At 46.6% G+C, this 24,201-nt stretch overlaps 4 pseudogenes; 1 reads left to right on the top strand and 3 right to left on the bottom strand.

Moving 5' to 3' along the window:
• Positions 1-513: 513 nt before the first annotated feature.
• Positions 514-1,030, bottom strand: LOC101432096 (cadherin-17 pseudogene; annotated as a pseudogene).
• A 355-nt stretch (positions 1,031-1,385) lies between these two features.
• Positions 1,386-2,201, bottom strand: LOC139436127 (cadherin-17 pseudogene; annotated as a pseudogene).
• An 8,098-nt stretch (positions 2,202-10,299) lies between these two features.
• LOC131273559 (cell division control protein 42 homolog pseudogene) lies at positions 10,300-14,627 on the top strand (annotated as a pseudogene).
• Positions 14,628-16,021: 1,394 nt separating this feature from the next.
• LOC139436612 (52 kDa repressor of the inhibitor of the protein kinase pseudogene) lies at positions 16,022-18,211 on the bottom strand (annotated as a pseudogene).
• Positions 18,212-24,201: the final 5,990 nt, after the last annotated feature.

Below are 24,201 nucleotides of genomic sequence, written 5' to 3'. Positions count from 1 at the left end.
TTGGGTTAAGGAAGGCTAATACCAGAAGAGTTTTTATTCAAACTAAGGGACAAGACCGCTGTTTTATTTTTTTCCTGAGCCCTCACTTTGTTCTTTTCCTTTGACAAATGTTTTAAAATCACTGAAATTTGGGGGATACAGGATGGAACTGGAAAAGCATATAAGGAATCTGGGAAGTTCTGTGGTGGATAAGTGATAGACAAATCTCCTTCATGAAGGAAAAAATGTGCAGAATATTTAATCAGCCCATCTTTTCCTAATGGTAAAAAACAAACCACATACCCTTTTGTTTTGGGATAATTAGCTAAGGCATTTGCAGAGGGGAAAAATATTATGGGAAAAAATAAAATATCTCTAATGTCTATAGCATGTGGAATATCTAAGAGTAGTAAAATCTTAGAGGGCATGTGAGACTAGCTGTAAAGAATTATGGGACATGTGTTGGATGGAAAGTAAAATTATGGGATTAAATGGCTGAGTTACTGAAATGCCAGCTCAATGTTCTTTTCAAATTCAGTGTCTTGGAGGTCTGACTTCAGATGCCTGAGTATTTTCAACAGTTGCTTTGCCTCTATTCTTCTTCATATAGATAAACACAACTACTAAAATTATACCAATGACCAACAAGGGAGTCAGCAGTATGCCACCAGCCATGACTCAAGTAGGCATCCCAGACTGGTGACCTGCTGGCCGAAAACATCCAACTGGTAAGTAGACAATCCTTTCCAAGCGTGGCCAACCTCGTCATTGATGCAGATAGAGATGTCGTAACTCTCTCTTCAAAGTCCGTGCGCTTGGTGAAGAGTCTGGCATGAGTGCCACTGAGTTTGGAAACTTCCTAGTCACTTTGTATGCTCCACTGCCAAGGGAAAATGTAAACTGTGGACCCCAAAATGACTGCTGATCATCAACAGCAGCCTCAAAGGTAAGACTTCTGGGTGCTTTGAGGGGATGGCAGAAGAACAAGCCTGGGTGCTCCTTGGCTAGCCGTGGGGGGGTTGTCGTTTATATCCACAAGTTGGATTATCATTAATGTCTATAACTTTAACATGAATTTCCAGGAGTACGCAAGTGGTTTTTCATGCTCTCCCTTTGTGACCACATAAAAAACCTATGAATCCTTTTCTTCTCGGTCCAACAACTGAGTCACATAAATATCTCCTTCCTGATCAATTGAAAATGGGAATCTTGGCAGCTTCTCCTTTTCAGCTAAGGATAATGTGCACCAGGCTTGTTCCACCATACCTGAGTGATTTTGATGGGATGAAGATCAGTGAGTTTTCTACAGTCGCCAGAGGTTCTGGTACTTTCCAAATATTCTCCTTCACCACAGTATCCACAGATGTGGTGTCACTAACGGAATTCTTATTCTTTTCAACTAAGGACTAATGTGCACCTGGCTTGTTCCACCATACCTGAGTGATTTTGATGGGATGAAGATCAGTGAGTTTTCTACAGTCGCCAGAGGTTCTGGTACTTTCCAAATATTCTCCTTCACCACAGTATCCACAGATGTGGTGTCACTAATGGAATTCTTATTCTGGCCCCCCACATCCTTCACTGAGACCACTATGTTGAGGGAAGGATTTTAAAGGATCTAATTCCTGAGATCCTTCCAGGGTAAGTGAGATTGCCCTCATCTTTTTGTTGATCTGAAAATACATGACACTGTTGATTGTGGGAAGCTGGATGACAGTTTCATAAATGAGCTGGCCATTGGAAGTGCCCATTCACTGCCTGGGACACCCAGGTCCGTAGCGTTGGCATACACGAAGGGCTCCTGGGCGAGAATTCTGCCATACAGAGTCTTCACACTTTGACCGCAGAATCATGGGCGGTTGTCGTTGATGTCCTTCACATCTACGGCGATGGGGACTGGGCCTCTCCCTGGAGTTCCAGGAGAACCCAGGGCCACAACCAGGAGTTTGTGAATACTCGTTTCCCCATTCAGGGCTCTGGGTGTGATACAGAAACCCATCTCATTGTATCTGAAAGATGCCACCTGTCTCCCCAGTTAGTTTGAAATTCACGGCAGGAGGATGGACTTAAAACTGGAATATAATTTGACTCAGTTCTTGGCCTTCAAAAATCGAAAATGTCATGGCTTTGAGGGGCCCACTAAATTTCCCCTCCTGGCCATTTCCAATTATCAAATAAAGTGTAAGGAAAAACAAGGAGTGATGATGGGCTTGAGTCATCATGCTTTCCTTTTACTAAAATCCCTTATTTATTTTGATCAGATACTCAGACAGGCCACCGTCTGGGGTCTTTTAATGGAATCGGTGATATAGACCTGGCCAACTTCTCTGAGCCTCGTTTGCTTTGCCTGGGTGGTCCAGGGCAGGTGGGTTCTACCTTGGCCATTGTCTGTGCCTGCAGTGGTTGGTGAGGGTGACATGGGAGTACCCACCTTCCCCTGCCTAGTGCCTCCGGCTGCAGGCGATCACTGCCCATGTGCCAAAGCTTGAAAATCCCAGCTAATCTTGGTTAATGATACTTTTCCAGTAAATAAAAGGGGAGCCGCCTTGGGAGGTTTGGCAGATAAGACGGGGGTAGCCACAGCAGGAAAGATGCAGAGGGTGGTTGAAAATTCTGGGGCTGGCAGGGGTGTGCCAGCAGCTAAGGTCCTGGTGGGCAGCCATTCATTTCGCTACACCAGGATTTAAGAAATGGTAGAAACTCTGATGTCTGCCTGCATTTTGAAAGAGCAGGAAGGGGTGGTGCGTTTTGGTGGTTGCTTTCCAGGCAGTCACAAAGTTGGAATGCACATCTTTGCTCCAGTGCAATGGTGTCAACAGGCCCTCAGCTAACTCTGTGTCTCCCCTCTGCTGCTTCCTTTCTCTCACTCCCCTATCATTTTGGCCCACTGTTTGGGGCTTGTGGGAATCGGGGCTTCATGGCTTTGTAAGGGCCCCTCACCCAGAGCCTTTACCACTGCCAGACGTGTGTGTTCCCTAAGGTCCATAAATGCACCCTAGACCGTCTTTTTTTATTCCCCCCCTTACAGCTTGTTTTTTATTTGCTATCTCTTCTCTGTGTCCATTTGCTGCGCGTTTTTTCTGTATCTGCTTGTCTCCCTTTTGTTGTGTCATCTTGCTGCGCCAGCTCTCCGCCGTGCATGGGCCGTCAGCTCTCTGCGGCGCACGGGCCAGCTTTGCCTTCACAAGGAGGCCCTGGGACGCAAACCCAGGGCCTCCCATATGGTAGACGGGAGCCCACCTGATTGAGCCACAGCCGCTTCCCCACAGACTGTCTTTTAATGTAGAATGCAAATGTATCTCTCGGGAAAGAGTTCAAGTCCCTGAAGCTACCAAGAAAGTGAGCTGCCCACTGTGCCCTCACCCTCGCAGACCTCACACTTGTTTTATGCCCATCCTCAACGCAGCCCCAGCTGCATTCCCCAAGACTAGCCCAAACAGGAGGGGCATGGGTCAGCCTCCATATGCTGTCCCCCACTCTATTTTGATCTGCTTACCTGAGGAATGTGCTTCCTCAGTTAGGAAAAAAAACCTGTAGTAGTGTCTCTGCTGCTCAGCATCCCTGGAAATGAAGCTGAAGCAGGCCAGTAAGATAGGGAATCAGTAGACGGGTCTGGAACCTGGCAGAGAGCCCACATAGACATCAGTAACCCCAAGATGGCTGCTGGAGGACCCCCACCCCCAGGATTCTGCCTTTCAGAACCAAGACTTCTTCTGGAAGCCAGGAGAACCCCGGATATTCCCCAAGGACTTTACCATTGGGCCCTCCTGGGGGATTGATGGGTGGGGTAATCAATCAAAACAGCAAACAGCTGGAGCCCCTCCCCTGCCATTAGCAAAGGGGTGGAACAATTAACAGTTCAAAAAGGCAGGCACAGAGAACTCTGCCGTTCTCTTGTCTCTGGACCCGTTCCTGCCCTCTGAGCACCGCTCGTGCCATTTTTCCTCTGCCATGCGCCACGCAAGTAAACCTGGGGATTTATAATCTATAGTGGGAAGTTATAGCCTGTAAGTCAGCCCTCTTCTATCACTTTTCAACCCTTCCTCTCTACCTGGGACCCCTGCTCTGTTATTTTCTCCCATTTCTCTTCCCTACCTACCTGAATAAATTACTGGCCTAACTCACCCAGCGTGCTCTTGAAATTCATTTCTGCAGCATAGCCAAGAACCTAAATAAAATCTGCTAACAGAGACCATATTTTTCTGGGAACAGGTTTTCTGTTCAATACCCTTTGAGACAAGGAACCTGAACCTTAGAGACCTTTGGGTCTTAATTTACTCTCTTCTGTAGTGGATATATGACCGTGTGCTAAAAAAGCCAATGTCTTCCTTTTGTGCAGCTGAAAAAACACACAGAGAAAATCTTAGGCCTTATTACCATTCCCTTTTATTAATCACTATTTCAAGTAGTTCTTATAAGCACTTGCTACGCATGAGGCACAGTGATAGGAAATGAAGATCCAAAGGAACAAAACATCCATGTCTTCTTTCATATGGCTTATGTTCTAGTAGGGGAAATAGACAACAAGCAAGTGTGTAAACGAATACACAAATTACAACGCTGAAGAAAAACAGGTCTTTTTTTTTAAGGATTTTATTTTTTATTTCTCTCCTCCCCCTCCCATCCGTCCATTGTCTGCTCTCTGTGTCTATTCACTGTGTGTTCTTCTGTGTCTGCTTGCATTCTTGCCAGTGGCAGCAGGAATCTGTGTCTTTTTGTTGCGTCATCTTGCTGCGTCAGTTCTCCGTGTGTGCGGCGCCACTCCTGGGGGCTGTGCTTTTTTTTTTTCCATATGGGGTGGCTCTCCTTGCAGGGTGCACTCCTTGCACATGGGGCTCCCCTATGCAGGGACACCCCCGTGTGGCATGGGACTCCTTGTGCGCATTACCACCACACGTGGTCCAGCTCACTACATGGATCAGGAGGCCCTGGGTTTGAACCCTGGACCTCCCACATGATAGGCGCAAGCTCCATCAGTTGAGCCAAATCCGCTTCCTGAAAAACAGGTCTTGAGAGAGAAAATAATAGAGGAAAGTCTACAGGCCTGTAGGGTAGTGTTGTGCAGGTTGTTCACTGAGCAAGGCTACCAGAACAGAACATCCCCCCAGAAGAAGGCACCCGGGAGACCCACTCTAGCCTGAGCGGTCAGGACAGGCCTTTCTGAAGTGTGGCCTGAGAAATGAGACGGGGCAGGCTAGGCAAGCAGCTTGTCTCTCCCCTTTCATTTGGCTGAAGTCAGATGGCAGAAACCTGGAAACTTTTTCATTACTAAAGCGGCCCTCTCACTTCCTGCAAAAAAAATCTAGGTCTAACTCTTCTGCTCATGTACCAGGCATCCGAGGTCTTTCCATAATCCTCTGTCTTTTTAAGGCCAAGGAGAAGAGAGGAATGAGAATGGCTCACGTGATACCACACAGATGATAAAAGCCAGGCTTAGCAAGAGGGGACACGCACACTCACCCGTGGGGGCCACTGCTCAGAGGGTCCTTGCGTGCCAAGTTGTGGTGCACACACGACTGCAGGATGGTTTGACGGGACAATGGGCACATCTGTGCTCACAGCCTCTCCTTGCCGGTGGCTTGTGAGAGGTTCTGGATGATGATTTGAGTGCTCTGTACCTGGAAAGGAACGGGATGACTCCCAGGGCATCTCCATTTTCCACTCTGTCCAGTATAAGGACCTTTGTGGGCGATTCAAGGTCCTGGCATGCTGGGCCCCGACTTTGCATCTGCGTTTACTTCGTATCATCATTCTTCCTCGTGTCCTTTCGGTGTAGAAAGGTCATTCTCTTCTCTATCGAACACATCTCTGCCGTCACGTCCTCACATCCTCCTTTCTGGGACCTCTCCCTTCCTCACGAGTCACCTCAAGTTCTGTTTCCCCATAGATCCTTTTTGAACCTCCCTCATAAAGGAGCTCCTGCAACACCAGGTGACATCGATGGCACCATAGTTTTTAATGACTTAAGCTATTTAGTGACCTGAGCTCCCCCCACAGCCTTCCCTGAGCCCCCCGCCGCTGCCTCAGATGGTTCTGTTAGGTTTCAGTTGTCAACTGCTCAAGGCAAAAGGCTCTTCCAATTTTAACCCCAGGAGGAGAATTTCGCCCTGAGCAGCCCCCCACTGCTCTCACAAAGCTTGGGGGTTGCATTTGGAGCATGCCGACAAGTTCCACTGGCCTGGAAGCAGAGGGCAATCCAGGTGTTTGTGAGGCCTGATGCTTACACTAGACTTCAGGGAGCCTTCTTTAAGGAAAATAATACGAAATTAGGGATAAAAAATAAGGTTTAAAAGAGAATATTTAATGAATGAGAAAAGAAATTGCAACAAACTTCAGAAAACTGACAGATATCACAAACGCTACAAATTTTTTAAAGCAGAGGATTTTTATTAACTAACTCCCAACAGACCTCTTATGATACTTTTACTACACATTTGGCTAAATACCCCTGGATTGCGTCTTTCAGTGATAAGTAATTTTGTAATTTTTAAATTAAAAGAATAAAAATATAAACTAGAGCTTCCTGTAATGTGGGAGACCATTTTTTCCCCCATTATCAACAGCTTGTAGACGTGCTTCCAGCTCCACAACTTGTTCTTGGGAATGTCACATGGGAGGTAGGGTTATCCCTGGAAGCTCTTCCTTCTTGGGTCAGTGAGCAATGACTTAACTGAACAAACTCACTGGATATGAACCATATTCATCTATCCCACTAAATCCAAATTATTAATAAATGCATCCCCCCAAATGGCCTTGGCTTCTGTGACACTACCTGACATAAAAGTTGTAAAACCCTAAGAGGAAAATCTGTCAGGAGCTGAAGATGTGTGCATTGGTGAGGGGGTGAAAAAAACAAGAAGGGAAGCAGCCTTGGCTTGGGAAGCTTCCCCGGTGTTCCCATCCAGCCGACATTCATCCCTGTGACAGAAAGATGCTTCACTTAATTACCTCTCGAGGTATCTGACATTCCTGCTGGACTGCAGGTTTCTTTATAGCAGAGACCACCTTTCTACTGTGGTATCCCCTAGGGCAGGCACGGAGTAGGCAGCCCATAAATACCTGTTGAATGTGAATGAATGAATGAATGAATGAATGAAGAGCCAGGCATGGCGCTTGTCATGTATTCTTTTCCAAGTGCTTTCTGCATGTAACTCATGGGGTACTACTCTGTGTGGTAGGTATTTGTTTATCCTCATTTCATAGGAGGAAACTGAAGCACAGAGAGGTTAAGGCACTTGCCCAAGGTCACACAATGAATCAGTGGCGACACCACGATTCAAACCAGGGCAGTCGGGCTCCAGAGTCCAGGCTTTCAACCACTCACCAAGCTGCCATTTGGCAGATGAGAAATTTGCAGCTGAAAAGGTCCAACGTTGAACTGCTAGTAAGCGATGAGGCCATAACTTATCTGCAAGTGTGAAGAAGGGGAAGCCAGAGCCGGAGGAGCAGGCACTTACCAGATCCCGTAGCTGCAAAGTGTACAGAAGCACCTGCACCTGCAGACACACTGCTAGGGCCTCCGGGTCCCTGGGAGGAGCCCCGGCCAGCTGATGCTGCAGCTTCATCAGCTGCAGACCTCGAAGTGGAGGTCCAAGAGAAGAGGAGTTGGCCAAATCTTCACACTGGCAGGGATCCCCCCTGGCGCAGTAGTCCTGTCCCTGCCCCCGTGCAGAGGGTCCAGCTGAGGAGCCTTCCTTGAGCCACTTGCCTCCACGTGATGGCCGGTGGCTCGCCTGCCTCCTCTTCCCTGTGGCCCACTTTCCACCTCTTAAAGGCAGGGATCTCTCCCATCCTGGCTGTTACCCTCCCCTCCCACCCCACCTCCCTGGCCAAAAAAGAAACACATCCCTCCCTTTCTGAGTTAAATGGCACAGGTTTATTCAAACATTCCTCACGGGGCGTGGTTTCTAGACACTGTCCACATCTTGGCCGCCCTCCTCCGGATGCGCTCCAGCTTTCCATTGTCCCTCTGTGCATTGTCCCACTGTGCAAGGCAGCATCCGCGAGCAGGGAGCAGAGAGAAGCATTGCCGTCTAGGCCGACACTGTGCTTCCAGGGCTGGCCGTGTTGGTTCTTTTCGTTGTTTTTGGTGCCGTAAAGCACTGTGGACTCATATGGAGGACCTAAAACCCACAAGAATTTTTTAGATGATGCATTTACAAGCCAGGATGTCCCAACCTGTACTTACACAGTTGATTTTCCTAATGACACTTTTAACTTTTATTCTGATCAGAAAATCATATAGGGAAGTGGATGTGGCTCAACAGATAGAGTGTCCACCGACCATATAGGAGCTCCTCAACACCCAGGGCCTCCTGGCTCGTGCGGTGAGCTGGCCCATGCACAGTGCTGCTGCACGCAAGGAGTGCCGGCCCATGCAGGGATGCCCCCGCGAAAGGGTGCTCCCCATGCAAGGAGTGGCCCATGCACAAGGAGAGCTGCCTTGCGTGAAACTGCATCCCACCCAGGAATAGTGCAACACAAATGGAGAGCTGACGCAGGAAGATGATGCAACCAAAAGAGACACGGATCCCCAGTGCTGCCTGATGAGAACCCAAGCGGACACAAAAGAACACACAGAGAATGGACACAGAAAGCAGACAACGGGGGGGGGGGGGGGGGGGGGGGGGGAGGGGCCTGCAGGGGAGAGAAAGAAATAAATAACTTAAAAAAAAAAGAAAATCATGTACATCTCTTGTAGAAGATATTTTTAACATAGGAAAATACTGCAGAGAAAATTAAAAGTAGCTGTAATCCCATAAGGCTGAAAGGGAACCACTGTTACAATTCATGGTATTTGAACCTTATCATCTATCAATTGATCAATCAATCTCTCTAATTCTCTAAGAAAATTGAAATCACATTATATTTTGTATTTGTAAAGTGTGATTTTCACTCAGCATTATATTATGACATTTCCCACATTGTTAAAAATTCGCCAGAAATGTCTTTAATGGTTGCATCGTTTTCCATCACATATACAAGCCATAATATATATAACCATTTTCCTTTTGGGACACTCTATTGAAAAGCCTTTGTTGAGCACTGTGGTAGTTTGAGGCTGTACGTACCCTAGAAAACCATGTTCTTGAAACTGGTCCATGTCTGTGGGTGCAGAACTGATCATAGGTGGGACCATTTGATTAGGGTACTTCAGTAAGGCGTGACCCAGGGTGGGCATTAATCTTCTTCCTAGAGTCCTTTACCAATGAATGTATACGGGGAGAGGGGGCACAGAGACAGAAACTCCCAAGAGAACACCTTGGAAGCCAGAAGCAGAAATCCATGGAACAGAGAAGCAGAGAGAAAGCCACGACGCAGGAAGCTGTGGGCAACGAGCCTGGAGGAGGAGGGCGCTCCCCAGCCACGCCCCCACGTGTCTCGCCATGTTCGAGAGGATTCCAGGGTTCCCAACAGCCGGGCTTCACAGAAAAAAACCATCACCTGATGAAGCCTTGATTTGGATATTTTTCTCAGTCTCAGAACTGTAAGCTTTTCAACTAACACATTCTCATTGTAAAAGGCATCCATTTCTGGTATATTACTTTCAGCAGCTTCTAGAAAACTAAAACAAGCCCCTACTATATATTTGGGACTGGCAATATAGAATTAAGGCAGATCAAACCCTTATTCTCCAAGTTACCATTTCAAAGGGGGGAAACTTATAATGAGCAATTAAATATATAGCATGGTGTCGGATTGTGATACATCATATATATGAAAAGGATAAAGCAAGGATTTCCAGGTGAAAATAGTGGATTTAATCCAATTTAATCGCTCCACAACACCACGAAAGCCGCAGTAAACAGATTTTTTCTAAAGACATCAACTTGAAGTACCCAGGGGGATAGGAAAGGAACAAGGGCAACAAATTTAGAAGGCATAAAGCAAAGAGACAAGCAGCAACGGATGTCACAGCACTAAGAAAACTGACTCTCCAAACTCAATTTACATCACAGAATCCCCAAAGGCCACAGCGACTGGAAGCACTACATTTCCCTAGAACTGGGGATAGGGGAGGAATGAAAATAAGGAGCTCGAGCCCACACCCATGCCCCTCCACCGAGGCTCTGCTTTCCGCCCTCCCCCCTGTCATGGCTGAACTGCACAGCGGTTCTCTGAAGAGGAGCTCCAACCCTAGAACAGGGGGTGATGTGATCACACGCCTCGTGCTTGTGCCAGCTCCATGCTCACACTGCCCTGCCCTGCCCCCCAGCCCACCCCTTGCAGTTATTTTCTCCCATTTGGCCCCCAGATCACAGGCAGCCAGACACTTTCCTTCTGGGCAGGAGACTGAGAAACGTTTCAGTTCAAGACCTCATGGTCTGCCACCGAGATTACTGTACAGCCAAACAGCCACTAGCCCCAGCCACGCTGCCAGAGCGTCATGGCTTTATAACCACACTGTAAATCATTAGCAGGCCTCGAGGACTAACAGGCTCCTGTGGACTCAGACAGAAAATTCATCTAGGAAGAAACAGATCAAGAAGTGAGAGGACTCCTTCCAAAAAAAGAACAAAGATAATCCTGTGTTAATGAAGCAGGCACAGTTGTTCAGGGGGTAGAATTAAGGGACTGAAAAAGAGCTGCTATGAGTTGAAAACATGATGGCAGAAATAAAACACTCAAAGAAATATTTGGAATATTAAGTGAGGGAATCTTCCAAAAAGTGGAGCAAAAAGATTATGATATGGAAAACCAAAGTAGAGGACAATCCCCTGTTGTTCAGTTTCAGTAAAAGAGAGCAGAGAGGGAAGTGGCTGTGGCTCAATTAGTTGGACTCCTGCCTGCCATATGGGAGGCCCTGGGCTAGTGTTCCAGGGCCTCCTTGTGAGGGCAAGCTGGCCCGTGCACCGCAAAGAGCTGTGATGGCCTGTGCACCACAGAGAGCTGGTGCAGCAAGATGATGCTGCAAAGGGAGACAAGCAGATACAGAAAAGATGCACAGCAAATGGACACAAAGCAAACACAGCCGGGAAGCGGACTTTGCCCAATGGATAGGGCATCTGTCTACCACATGGGAGATCCATGGTTCAAACCCGGGGCCTCCTTGACCTGTGTGGAGCTGGCCCATGCGCAGTGCTGATGTGCACAAGGAGTGCCGTGCCACGCAGGGGTGTCCCCCGCGTAGGGGAGTCCCACGCACAAGGAGTGTGCCCCATAAGGAGAGCCACCCAGCACAAAAGAAAGTGCAGCCTGTCCAAGAATGGCACCGCCCACACGGAGAGCTGACATCAACAAGACGGTGCAAGAAAAAGAAACACAGATTCCTGGTGCCGCTGATAAGGATAAAAGCGGTCACAGAAGAACACACAGCGAATGGACACAGAGAGCAGACAACTGGTGGTGGGAGGGGGAAGGGGAGAGAAATAATTTTTTAAAAAGTTTAAAAAAAAAAGAAAACACAGCAAAAAATGGAACAAGCCTCAAGGGGGGGGAGGGACAAATAAATAAATAAAATCTTTCTTTAAAAAAAGAGAGAGAACAGAGATAAGAGAGAGGAGGAAATAATGGAACATTTTAAGAAAATTTCCTGGAAATGATGAGTGGGAATTTTCAGAATGAAAAGTTTCACAGAGTGCCTAGTACAATGGGTTTATTCATTCAAAATATATCGTGTCTACTATGTGCCAGGTAATATTGTGGACTCTGAGCATGAATAGGAAACAAAACAGACAAAAATCCCCAGGAGAGATTGGCAGGCTGGGACAGAGTGGGAGGCAGAGAAGATGGTGAGAAGAGGTCAGGTTTGGGCTACATTCTAAAGGTAGGGCCAATAGGGTTTCCTGATAACGTAGATGTAGGGGGGTTGAAGGAGAGGAGAGAATGATGAGTTAATGATAACTCCATGAGAAACTGGTGAAAAGGAGTTTCTGAGATGGAGAAAAATGAGAGAAAAGTAATTTTAGGGGGGAGATCTGGAGCTTGGTTTGAAACCTGTGGAATGTGAGATGCCTATTACACATCCAGGCAGAAATACCATTAGGCAACTGGATGTAAGAGTTTGGAGTATTGGGGGAGGTCAAGGCTAGAGATAAAAACTGGGGTCCTCGCCCTGCTTCTCTGCCTTTCCACATCCTGCTGCCCGGACCAGCTGAGGACGTTTGTTCCATCACATGCAAACACTCTGCTTTGATACACCATTGTGAGATGGAGGCCACCATGAAATTAGAAGCAAAAATACAGAGCGCCCCAATCCCTATGTACCTGGTCCACTCTATAGCCCTGCCTCGGGCACTATAGAAGCCCTGGGCTCCGGTAAACTCTCAGGGAAGCTGACACCACTCTATTCTCCTTGGAGTGTTTATCTAACAGTGACAATATTTCCCTTTCCTTAGGTAACTAATTTTGTGCAGTTTTTCAAACAAAACAGCAGAAAATATTTGGAAATCACATATCTGATAAGAGTCTAGTATCCAGAACATACAAGAACTCCTATAATTCAACAACAAAAATCCCAATTTTAAAATGGGCAAAAGATTGAAGAGACATTTCTCCAAAGAAGTTGTATGAATGGCCAATAAGTATAGGAAAAGATGCTCAACATCATTAGTCAAACAAGATACCATCTCATCCTCACTAGGATGGCTATTTTTTTCCCCTTTCCCTCTCCCTCCCTGCTATTTTTGCTGTCTGTGTCCATTTACCATGTGATCTTCTGTATCTATTTCTCTTTTAGTCTTATCTTCTCGTCTTTCTCCTCTAGGAGTCACTGGGATTCGATCCTGACGACCCCTGATGTGAAGAGTTTCCCTGTCAATTGTGCCACCTCAGTTCCCAGTCTCTGCTGTGCTTCCCTGTGACTCTCCCCTTTGTCTCTCTCTTGTTGCGTCATCATCTTGCTTCATGACTCACTTACGTGGGCACTGGCTCGTGTGCAAGCACTCGGCTCGCTGCGTGGGCGTACGGCTCACTGTGCAGGCACTGGCTCACCATGTGGGCACTCACACGGGCACTGGCTCACCAGGCAGGCACTCACACAGGCACTGGCTCACTGCACAGGCACGCTTTCTCTTCTTTTTTTCACCAGGAGGTCCCAGGGATCGAACCTGGGTCCTCCCATATGGTAGGCAGAAGCCCTATCACTTGAGCCACATCTGCTTCCCTGGGATGGCTATTAGTAAAGAAACGTAAAATAAGTTCTGGCAAGAATTCAGAGAAATAGGAACTCTCATACATTATTGCTGGGAATGTAAAATAGTATAGCCACTGTGGAAAAGAGTTTGGCAGTTCCTCAAAAAGTTAAATACAGAGTTACCATGTGGCCCAGAAATTCTACTCCTAATTATTTTCCAAAAAAACTTTGAAAACAGGGACTTGAACAGATATTTGTACACCAATGTTCATAGCAGCATTATTCACAATAGCCAAAAGGTAGAAGCTACCCAAGTGCCCATCAACAAATGAGTGGATAAACAAAATGCGGTATATACATACAATGGAATATTATTCAACTGTAAAAATGAAAGATATGCTGATATATGTGACAACATAAATGAACCTTGAAGACATCATGGTGAGTGAAATAAACCAGACACAAAAGGACAAATATTGTATGATTCCACTTATTTGAGATATCTAGAATAAGCAAATTCATAGAGACAGAATGTAGATTACAAGTTACTAGGGGAAAACAAAACTAAACAAAAAACCGAATAATATATAGTGGGAGATATATATGTGTAAGTGTTAAAATATCAGAAAAGCAAAGAAATAGTAACCTAAAATTCAGGAATGGATAACTCTGGGAAGGAGAGAGTATAATTGGCAAAGGGCACAAGGTACTGACGTTTTTCTATTCCTTAATCTGCATGATGACCACACTGGGTACTCATTTAATATTATTATTTTAAATATACATTTATCGAGCACAGGAGACCCCACGCAGAGCTGCCAACGCCCAGCGGAGGAGCGGAGGTCAACATTGAATTTGAAGTATTTAAAGTGGATACAAAACTGTTTCAGCAATACAGACAATTAAGTGTGTTGTTGTGGGCAATGGTGCTGTTGGTAAAACATGTCTCCTGATATCCTACACAACAAACAAATTTCCATCTGAATATGTACCGACTGTTTTTGACAACTATGCAGTCACAGTTATGATTGGTGGAGAGCCATATAATCTCGGACTTTTTGATACTGCAGGGCAAGAGGATTATGACAGATTACGACTGCTGAGTTATCCACAAACAGATGTATTTCTACTCTGTTTTTCAGTGGTCTCTCCGTCTTCATTTGAAAATGTGAAAGAAAAGTGGGTACCTGAGATAACTCACCACTGTCCAAAGACTCCTTTCTTGCTTGTTGGGACCCAAATTGATCTCAGAGATGACCCCTCTGCTACTGAGAAACTTGCCAAGAACAAACAGAAGCCTATCACTCCGGAGACTGCTGAAAAGCTGGCCCAGGACCTGAAAGCTGTCAAATATGTGGCGTGTTCTGCACTCACACAGAAAGGCCTAAAGAATGTATTTGATGAAGGAATATTGGCTGCCCTAGAGCCTCCAGAACCGAAGAAGAGCTGCAGGTGTGTGCTGCTATGAACATCTCTCCAGAGCCTTTGCTGCACAGCTGGTGTCGGCATCATACTAAAAGCAATGTTTAAATCAAACTAAAGATTAAAAATTAAAATTCGTTTTTGCAATAATGAAAAATATATATATACATTTATCCATTTCTGTACATATGCTATATTTCTCAATTAAAATATTTTAAAGGGAAACGGACTTTGGCCCAGTGGTTAGGGCGTCCGTCTACCACATGGGAGGTCCGCTGTTCAAACCCCGGGCCTCCTTGACCCGTGTGGAGCTGGCCATGCGCAGTGCTGATGCGCGCAAGGAGTGCTGTGTCACGCAAGGGTGTCCCCCGCGTAGGGGAGCCCCACGTGCAAGGAGTGCGCCCATGAGGAAAGCCGCCCAGCGTGAAAAGAAAGAGCAGCCTGCCCAGGAATGGCGCCGCCCACACTTCCCGTGCCGCTGACAACAACAGAAGCGGACAAAGAAACAAGACGCAGCAAACAGACACCAAGAACAGACAACCAGGGGAGGGGGGGAAATTAAATAAATAAATAAATCTTTAAAAATATATATATATTTTAAAGAGAGAAATAAGGCAGAGTTAGTGGCTAGAAGAGTGAAGGGGAAGGGGCAGTTATAGATCAGGTGGCCAGGGAGGGCCTCTCTAAAGCAGTGACCATCAAGCAGGCGCTCGAATGAAATGAGGGTCAAGCAATGCGAAATAACTTGGGTAAGAGTAACATTCCATCCAGAGAGAACAGCAAGTACAAAGGTCCTGAGGTTGGAATGAGCATGATATTTTCAGGGAAGAGCAAAACAAACATAAAATGTGAGGGAAGGGGAGAGGCAAGAGACGTCATGTAGGCCCAGCAGGGCAATGTAGGCTAGCCAGGATCGTTAGTAGCAATCTTAATATTGTATTATTCCATGGAAACGGACTTTGGCCCAGTGGTTAGGGCGTCCGTCTACCATATGGGAGGTCCGCGGTTCAAACCCCGGACCTCCTTGGCCCGTGTGGAGCTGGCCATGCGCAGTGCTGATGCGAGCAAGGAGTGCCTTGCCACGCAAGGGTGTCCAGTAGAATTTTTTAACAACACACTTAAAACTCTACTAGTTAAAGGTCAATTGTGAGCCTCATTGTAACATTTTTTAAAATGTATTTCCTTCCTTCCACAGCTCCTGAAAATTTGTCTCTTCCAAGTGCTGATAACTGGACTAATAACCTGACAACTGGATCCACATGATGATAAATGTTATGTCTAAAATGATATAACTAAAATAATTCCAGAGTGCCACCAATAGAGATTACACAGAAATTGAATGTGGCACTTTCAAAACTATTGTCTGGAAGAACAGCTGGGTCTTCAAAGCATGAGAGTTCAAACAGGGGCCCTTCAAATACGTAGATTATGAATGACCAATCCATGCCATGGAGACCTATAGGCAGATATTCAGTGATTAAGTGGCCTACATACACCTTACAGTTTTTCCCCCAAATATGAAAGAAAACCCATTTTAAAAGTCTCTTAGGTATTTTCAATGGTTTCTGAATTACTTGGGGGAAGCTCCGACTTAGTTGTATAGAATTTGATACATGAGTCCACCATTAAATCCAGACCAGTTTTACATCAAAATTTACGTTAAGCAAAGCCAAGTTCGTTGGCCTTTGGTCAAGGCGTTCCCCTGGTGTGCTTACTGGTACTTTCCTCCATTTTCCTGCGTTCACTCTCAACCTTCAGCATGGGAAGAACACCTAAGACCATCAACAATGCCTACTCCTTAGGAGAAAGCCTGATGCCAGGCAGGTGGAGGGCTTCCTAGGAGGCAGAGGAGGCTCTATGTCTTTTCCTCGGTGTTTCCACTTGATTCTCCAACATGGAAACTCGGCTGAAAGTGTGTCAGGATAAGTCACTTCTGTCCACATCAGCACAGTGTTCCTCCAACGAACTGAATTTGAGCTGTCCAAGACAGAGGGCACCAGAGCTACGCAGTGAAGAGCTCTGAGGTGCTGCTCTGAGAATGTACCTTTAAGTTCCTGAGTAGCATGCTCCACTGGTGGAACACCAGTGTTTCTTACAGTAACCCTCAGAGGGCAACTAAGGTTCCAGGCTACCGTGCTGAGCCCTGCGGAATTTACCTGGGGTTTCATTTGAATATCCGGGGTGGTTATTAAATTTGTGACTTCCTCAAACCCAAATTCATGATACACGTCAATTTTTTCCATCACTTCACTGGGTGAATGCAGCACCGCAGTCATGCTCCTGGCTGCAGAGAAGACATCAGAGGGTGGCCCCTGGAGAGTGTCCCCAAAAGCTCTTGTAAAAGACAGGACATTCTTAAGAACAGCAATAGGAACAATGAAATCAAAATGTTACTGCACTGCAGAGTACAAATGCTCGGCCAGTTATGCAGGTATCCATCCAACATTTGTGTCACTACTGATACCATCTAAACAAAAAACACGTGCCTGCCAGAGATCCACTAAAATACCAAAAGCATCATGCTCGCCTGTCCACTGAGAATGGCAAATTTCTCCTTTTCTTCATTGCTCTGAGAAAGGACAGAAATTACACTGTCAGGTTCTAAAAGGAGTTGTGGTGATCATTAGGAAAAAGAAGAACCTTCCTCAATCATCCCCAATGCAGCAGATATTGCCACCACAGGCGCTGATTTTGCCAACCACGTGTTTAAGTCCTGAGAGGAGCAGAGTGTGGACAGCTTGGGGAGATTTCCCTAGAAGTCTAAAAGCAGCAACTTGCATTTGGAAGAAAATCCACCGGACACACAGCAAGCCTGTCCATGCAGTGCTCCATGTTTAGCCCCACTTCTCAGCTACTGTGGTGTGAAACTGCACACCCAAAATCTCTGCATCAGCTTCTTAAGGCAGGAAGCCCACAAACCACTCTCAGGTTCTGAGGCTCATCGACAAACTTCACCAACCGGCAGGTGCCCTTCCCCTGCTGTGCCCACCACCCCATCAGTGCTAAAGGAGAGCAGCGTGATCTCTCGCCTCCCTGACAGTTTCTTCCCAAATGCAGCTCTCACGTCTCTAGCTCCGGTTTCTGCACGTGTTAACTGCCGTTGTCTCCAGGCGCTTTCTCAGAACCTCTTCACCAGAATTTATTCAGCCCTCGGCAGTGCTGGAAAGTGATCAGGAGTAGAGAGATCTTGGGGAGTTCCTCAGCCTCATGCCCATGCAGAGGTAATGTTTTGTTTTCCCATAAGATTCAAAGTTTCCAATAAAGATGCTAGGTATTCTTTCCCTCTCCTCAAGGGTTAAAGGTGAATGTCTTCAGCCTCTTCTTCACCCCTTCGTCTGCACTGGGGCTCTGAGCGTTGCTGCTGCTTTATGTTTTTGTTCCTGTTCAGAAGTTTCATCCGTTTTCCCGTTTCCGTGCCCTGCTTTCATCTTCACTCAATTCTTTTGTTTGTTTTCCGTGTCTACTGTAGATTGTTCAAATGACCAGTAAGATGAAATACTTCTGGCACAGCAGTATCCTGAAGAACCGTGCTCTAAGGACTAGCTCCACAGATGGTCGGGGCCTCCAAGCATTGGGCGCATGACCAAAACGCTTCTTCAGCTGCAAAAGGGTTTCATCTTCTAAGTCTGCCCTCTTGCGGTTCTCCACCCCTTCTGGCTTCCTCGCGAAGGCCAGGTGGGACCAAGAGTTCTTCGCGGGCAGCGGGGTCACCGTGGCCCACCCTCCTGCTGGCATCCTCCCCAGCCTGGGGTCTCGCCCTGACCCCCCTCTTTGGCAGGGAACACAGCCAGCGAGCCGGGAGGAGTGGCCTGCAAGAACTCATTTATGTTTCCTGAGCACAATTCTGGTTAATTGTGGAGGATAAACCGGTTGTAGACACAGGAGTGGCGAGCCCCTCAGGGAAGCTGTTGCAGCAGCCCTAGGCGGCATTTCCAAGCCCCAAATGAAGCAGGGTTGAAATGAATCAATTTGGTCTATTCTATGGATAGTCTACCCCAAGTCCATTTTTCCTTTACCTAACAGTTCTCTGATTCTAGTAAACAACTCTCTCCTTGCCGACACGATTAAAGTGGAAAGAAATCGCTCCCTCAGCATCAGAGGGGACCGATTCGTCCAAGCAAACTTAGTTCATGCTGGCCGGGGACTGGCTTAGGACCGCAGCGACCTCGCCCTGGCCGCCAGGCTGTGGCGCATCGGCCGGGCTGCTGGGGAAAGCCTTCTTTCTTTTAGGAAAGAGGCCGCCTCCTTCCGCTCCTCCTGGGCGTGGAGACCTGGGAGGAGCGAGGCGCGCCTCCTCCACTTCCAGCTCTTCCTGGGCCTGAGACAGCACCCGGGGGCGCGCTGCAGTCTCCACCTGCTGCGGCCGGACCGCACCGCTTAGTCTGTGCGTGAAATAAACAAGTTCTTAGTGTTGAGCCAGTTGGGACCAGGCTTCCTGGGTTTCATAGCCGGAAGCGCCCTAACTAACAAGGTAACTTAGTTCCGATGGCTCAGTGGCCACTCGCTGGGCCCCAGCCTTGCACCTGTCCTGAAAACCTCCTCGCGTTCTGGGAGTCTCCGAGGGTGATTGGCATGTGCTTGGGGTGTCTGCCCTTGGCACCCTGATCCTCGGAGGTGGCACCATGCCCTCCAGCCTTCTCTGCAACCCCAGCGCGTGCAGAAAAGGAGGCCTGCCCTCCATCCCAGACCCCTGAGCAGCAGAACCCCCAAGACTTGCGTCTCCTCCCCACCCACATCGACTCGTGCAAAATATGCGCCCCGGAAGGACACCGGCGCCACCGGTTCAGCACCCAGGCAGATTCTGCAGCACAATTTGGAATTGTCTGGAATAGCATGCTACACAAATAATGTTTACTTTTTCTTTGCATCTCTAATTACCAGTTGTCCTGAAAGCAGAGTCCCAGAAGTGGAATTGATAATGATGCTTTTGCTTGATAGTGCAAATTTTTTCAAATATTTTCCAGTAATGAAATTTTATCTTTTCATTTTATTTTTGAAGTCGTCCAGAAATTTTTCTATTTTAAATGGGCAAATCCTTCCATCTCGCTTTAGTCTGGGTCCACTGAGAAACATGTACGAGGACAAGATTAAATGGGCAAGAATTTTATTAAGGGAAGCAAGAGAAAAAAGGCAGGAAGCCAGGCAAGACAGGGAGAGCTGTTGGACTAGAAAGCAAATCTAACTTGGAGCCAAGGCGAGGGGAAAGGGAGAGCGGGTGGAAGCGTCCGAGACTGCAGAGGGGTCTAAGGTGGGCTGGCAGGCTGTGCGGGAGGGAGCCCCGGGTCTCCCCGGGCTGGCGTCTGCATCCCCGCGGCGCCCAGTCCTTGGCAGGAGCTGTGATGGGTGGTGGAGCCTGCACCCCAACCCCGTGAGGGACGGCAGCGCGAGCCGGGGGGACTCTTGTTCCAGCGTGGGCCCTGCCATTGCAGGGCGCGGGGCTTGCTCCTCCTGGGTTTTCTGAGTTGGGTGATTTCCTTTCTGGGCTCTCAAGCCTGAACGGTAGGGTTTGAATAGGCGTCCTCCCACTCGCCATGTGACTTTGGGGGCAGGTCTTCTATCTCTCTTTAATCCCTCTGAAATTTGTTTTTATGTTTGGTGTGAGGATTCAAATGCATTTCCCCTTCATATGGCCAATTTCTTGACACTAATTATTATATTACTCATCACTTCCTTGTTGATTTTTCAATACCTATGGTCTATGTAAATGCTGGGCATTTATCTGTCATGAATTCTGTTTCATGAATTGTTCTGTCTCTTCTTACCTCACGGCACACTTTTATTATTCTAGTTATATAATATTGTAGAGAAAGCCCTCATTCGCCTTTTTCTAAATCTAGAATTGAAATTTTTTTTTAATTTCAAAGGAAAAGTAATGATTTTGATTGGAATAACGTTCAACCCATGCATTGATAGTTTGAAAAGACTTGCTTGTTTTCAAAATGAGTTTTTCCCATTTGCTCATGTTGTCATTTATGTCTCTCAATAAATAGTTGTAGTTCATTATATCATTTTCCATGTAAATACTACACATTTCTTATTATGATTATTCAAAGGTAGCAGAGTGGGGGAGTAGATGGGGGTGGGAAGGAAGTTGTTTCTTAGCATGAAGGCATTTTTTTTCCATCATATACTGTAAATGATTGTTTTGGGTATTAAAAAACCTATTAAATTTTTAAAATTTATCTTACATCCTGCTGTGTAGATGAATTCTTTCTTAATTTAAAAAAATATGTATTTATTTATATATTTCCCCCCTTCCCCTCCTCCCGCCCTGCTGTTTTTGCTGCCTGTGTTGTCTTTTCTTCTCATTTTCTCTCTTCTAGGATCCACCAGGATTCAATCCTGGGTACTCCTGATGTGGAGAGAGGTTCCCTGTCAGTTGCGCCACCTCTGTTCCCGGTCTCTGCTGTGCTTCACCTTGACTCTCCACTTTGTCTCTCTTTTTGAAGCATCATCATCTTGCTGCATGACTCACTTGTGCGAACACTGGCTCACAGTAAGGGCACTCAGCTTGCTGCACGGGCACTGGCTCACCATGTGGTCACTCGTACGGGCACTGGCTCACTGCGCAGGCATGCTTTCACTTCTTCTTTTTCACCAGGAGGCCCCAGGGACCAAACCTGGGTCCTCCTATATGGTAGGTGGAAATGCTATCACTTGAGCCACATCCACTTCCTTTCTTTCTTAATTTTAGTACTTTTTCATTATCGACATATGATGAGAAATTTTCCTCTCCCTACCAATCATTATCTCTCTAGTTCCCAGGGCGGTAATAAATGGGCTTTCAAGCCAGCTCTGTTGGGTATGAATAACCATCCTTCCACTTGCCATGTGACTTTGGGGGAAGTTCCTCTACCTCTCCATGCCTCATTTTCCTCACCTTTAAAATAGGATGGAATGAGTTCATACTTGTAAGGCACACAGGTACAACCATACCCTTCACATGCAGGAATATGAATAACATTCCCTGGAGTTGAGCCACATAGTTTGTCGGCATTTTCCCATTCTCCACTTGTGATGGCCAGAAGTTTCAGAACAGCATTAAATAACAAAATATCCTTGCTTGTTATTATTATTTTTATTTCTCCCCACCCCTTGTTGTTTTTGTGCTCACTGTCTATTCATCTTCTTTTTTGGGAGGCACTGGGAAGCAAACCTGGGACCTCCCATGTGGGAGGGAGGCTCCCAGTGGCTTTAGCGACCTCCACTGCCACTTGTGCCTCTCATCGTGTTTCCTCGTCGTCTCTCTTCATTGCATCATCTTGTGTTAGCTCGCTGTCTTGCTCATCTTCTCTAGGAGGCACCAGGAACTGAACTGGGACCTCACGTCTGGTAAGTGGGTGCCCTATACTTGAGCCACATCTGCTTCCCTTGTTATTCTTGATTTTTGACAGGTCTGCCTCTAGTGCTGCACCATGAGGAATGTTGTTGACAGGGGTTTTGAGTATGTAATTGTGCAACCTTAATCCTGCACTTTTACATATGTCATGGCTTATAATATTGTTCACAATTCCCCCCAGTCATCCATATCATAATCTCTCCCTCCAGCTTTGAGGCATACTGTAGGTGGCCAGGTCCAACATGAGGGTCTACATCCAAGATCCTGATAAAAATGTTGACCAGGTCATGGCCAAGGACAGAGCTTATGGTTTATCTCCAGAAACTTCCTTCACAGTGGACTTTTGTTGTTTTAACTTACTTGGAATCCCTTCCATCCTTATTTTGACAATAGTATCACATTTTCTTTGGATAAATACCCCTCCCTATTCCATGTGGATCCTCTTTATTAACCTCAAACTGCCTGCTTCCCTCTTTCTGATCTAAATTTGGTCATTGAAACTTTCTGGGAAATTTGAATCTTGAGCAGTGACACAAGAATGGAAAATGATTGAGGCAGGGTGATTTCCTTGGCAGATCCCTGAAGAGGAAGTTCAAGACCCCTGGAGCTGCCTGGTTCCATTCTTATCTGAGGTCTGATTTTCTAATTCTTTCTTTAATTCTGTGAATGATCCAGTAGCCACCCAATCAGTTCTTCTTTTTGCAAAATTAACTGTAATAAATATTTCTAGCTTATAACCAAAGAGCTCTGACCAATACAACACTCATCCACAGATGAATATTGGCCGTAATGTTACCCTTCCCAATATCTTCAGGTATGACCTAAATGTGAGGGCATCTGCCACCAAGGCTAGACCTAGGGACCTAGATGCTGACTCAGAGGATTTGTTTTCTATAAGCTTATGGAAGTCTGCCTCCTCCATTTTCTCTTTCTCTTTCTTCTCTTCTTCCTCCTCCAGAATTAATTTTATTCACATCAAGAATTCATGTGGGGAGCAGATGTGGCTCAAGCAGTTGAGTGCCCACCTCCCACATGGGAGGTCCTGGTTTCACTTCTGTGATGGTTAGTGTCAATTCAGCCAGATAATTGTGCCCAGTTGTTTGGGCAAGCAAGTACTGGACTAACTGTAATACAAGGCATTTATGGACTTCAGTCACCATTGACTTTACTGCAGTGGTAAATCATAGATGGCTGGTTATAATTATATCAATCAGGGAGATTGCCATCAGCAAATGAGTGATGCTTAACCCAATCAGTTGAATGCCTTCAAAGGGGGAGTAAATCCAGCCTTGAGAGAAAATTTCCCAGCTCATCCTTGGACAGCCAAATCTCCCAGAACTCGTCAAGAACCTTCACTGGACTTTCATTGCAACCCATGATTGCAGCCTGCCTGCAGAACCTGGACTTGTGCATCCCCATGGCTGCGTGAGAGACTCTTATAGAATCTCATACCATTGACAGATATCTCTTGTTGATTCTGTTTCCCTAGAGAACCCTGACTAATACAAGTTCCCAGTGCCTCCTAAAGAAAAAACAAACAAGGAGCAGATAATGTGCGGACAAGCAAAAGCAACAAGCAAGCAGTGAGCAAAAATAAACAAAAAAATGAGCACACAATGAGCAAACAGATGAGGGAACCAACTCAGGGGAGCCAAAGTGGCCCAGTGGTTGAGCGCAGGCCTCTTGCAAATGAGGTGCCGGTACCTAAAAAAAAAAAAAGAATTCATGTGGCCTAAGCCCCCCCAACAGCCCTTCAAATAAATGGCCCCTATGTTACTTGTTCCAACTGGACCTATTTTGCCAGGCTCACTTCTTTAGGCATCTGCCTCTGCTGACACCAGCAGCTTCTTAACCCAACTTGCATGCCACAGTTTTTTTCTGAAGTCTTCTGATGCATTTTCATAACTAAAACACAAAAGTCCCTGCTTCTCTCCATGTTGCCAAATGGCTTGTCAGGAACTTCTGGTCTTGGGTGCCTTTGAACCACAGAAGACTGGGGCCTTTGTAGCACTCACTGGTGCAGCGGCGCAGTGCAGCCACAGTGTAAAGCCCTCCTCCCTGGGAGTGGGCCCCACACTCCTGGATAAAAGCCTTCCATTTTGATTCCTTGTTGCTTCCACCGTGAGCTGGTGACCTACTTCAAAGAGTAGTTTCTTTCCCCCTCTCACTCCAAAGGCCTCTGGCTGAGCCACGGGAGCTGGGCAGGGCCTCCCAACTAACACTATCGGACTGCCTGAGTGGACCCTACCTGCTTATTTGAGGAAGAACCCCACTTTCTTCAGGAACTTGATGTGTGAACCAACCAGCCACCTCTACAACCAAGGCTGACACCTTAGAAGAGCAGGAAGACTTTTCCTAGATCAGGCACCTCAACTTTGGCTCTATT

This window comes from Dasypus novemcinctus, chromosome 15 (assembly GCF_030445035.2).
Source record: "Dasypus novemcinctus isolate mDasNov1 chromosome 15, mDasNov1.1.hap2, whole genome shotgun sequence".
NCBI lineage: Eukaryota > Metazoa > Chordata > Mammalia > Cingulata > Dasypodidae > Dasypus > Dasypus novemcinctus.
The sequence above is the reverse complement of the archived record's forward strand: the minus strand, read 5'-3'. Positions and strand labels throughout refer to the sequence as shown.